Consider the following 1515-nt stretch of genomic DNA (forward strand, 5'->3'; position numbering starts at 1 on the left):
TCTCTCTCACCCCCTCTCGCTCTCAAAATAAATAAGCTAAAAAAGAAGTTTGCCTTCCAAGGCCAGTGTCTGAGTTAGAGTCCTAGCTCTGCTACTTACCAGTAGGGTGACCCCCTTAACCTCTCTGTGCCTAGTTCCTTGTGCATGAAATGGGGACACCCCTTCAAAAGGGGGTTGAAATGAATTCACAGTTAAATCAGGCAAAGCCCTCAGCTCGACACCCAGCAGATATTAGGGTTCGATAGGTGTTAGCTGTTACTATTGTCTCCTCCAAATACCCTCTTATATAGGCTCTTATCTTTGAATGCTTGCGGTCCATAGTGCGTATGAATGGTCTCTTTGAATTCCAACGAGTAGTTTTATTCTCTCCAATTTACAGATCAGGAAGCTGAGATTCAGTGAATTATCTGAGGCCACTCGGTTCTGAGTGTCTGAACCAGGATTTGAAGAGAGTCTGAACGGAAGCTGCTGCTTGCAGCAGTGATGTCCTGCCTCATCCTGTACCCCCAGGAAAGAAGGTGGGTGTTCTAACGCCCCTAGTCAGTTACCAGATCCAGGATTCTGGCTGCCAGGGGTACATACTGCGCATGCCATGCAGAAAAGTTATTGCAAAAGGAATTGTGCCCGGGGCTGCCACGATGCACAGTTCCGGGTGGGGGGGGGCATCCACACCGTAACCTACCAGATGGGGTCCCCTGGAGTTGGAACAGTGCGGCAGTGTTTGGTGGCCCTCTCTCCCTGCCTTTTTCTAGCACACAGTCTCTATTTACAGATCTCCAAACACAGAACCTTTCACAAGCATAAATACTCGTCAATTACAGCAAAGCTCTGTTTGGATTCATGCTTTTCTTTTCAGAGACAGAACAGCATGGCACCTATGCTACTCACTGCAAGATTCAGAACTGGCCTGTGGAAGATGGGGTTGGCCTCTCTGGCCGTGCTCTCCCTAAGAAGATGTTAGATTTGGGGAAGCACAGAGATTCTTTGCACTTGGCCTACAATGTTACCTTCTGGGGAGACTTCTGCTGTTTCTTGATGTCAAGATGCCCAGTCCTTGGCAGGGGCGGTAGAATTTGTTGTTTTGTAAACAAGACCTGTCATTGGCCTCGTAAACAACAAACAGCTCACTACGTTAAGCTGAAGCGTGCATTGTTTTCCAGAACCTTCCTGGTCCCAGGGAATGGCAAATTACGGCCCACGGAATGCTGATTTGAGACACTGCGCTAATAACCATCTTCCTTGCCCACAGCAATCATCTCCCACAATGGGCTGGACTCCAGAGACGTGGTCAGAATTTCTCCATACCTGGCATAAGTGACGTTCACGTCCATTTCTTCTTTTTCAGTCTCTCATGGGATTTCGGTCTCAGCCTTTGCATTTTCCCAGGGACTGGTTAGCGAGGCCGTTGCAGGTGCTCGGAAATGGCGGGACACGGGCTGGATGAAAGGGATTGTTTCACCGGGGCCAGAAGCGCGCCGCAGACTTTCTATAGGCCCATCCAGATCCCCTCTCCAC

General features: G+C 49.3%; 1 long non-coding RNA gene across 1 annotated transcript; it reads left to right on the forward strand.

Moving 5' to 3' along the window:
• The first annotated feature begins 383 nt into the window (after positions 1 to 383).
• LOC120232101 lies at positions 384 to 1130 on the forward strand. The gene is made up of 2 exons (XR_005528496.1): positions 384 to 518; positions 857 to 1130. It is a non-coding gene; the product is annotated as an uncharacterized LOC120232101 (long non-coding RNA).
• Positions 1131 to 1515: the final 385 nt, after the last annotated feature.

This window comes from Hyaena hyaena, unplaced genomic scaffold, assembly GCF_003009895.1.
Source record: "Hyaena hyaena isolate Hyena2069 unplaced genomic scaffold, ASM300989v1 scaffold_67, whole genome shotgun sequence".
Classification (NCBI taxonomy): domain Eukaryota; kingdom Metazoa; phylum Chordata; class Mammalia; order Carnivora; family Hyaenidae; genus Hyaena; species Hyaena hyaena.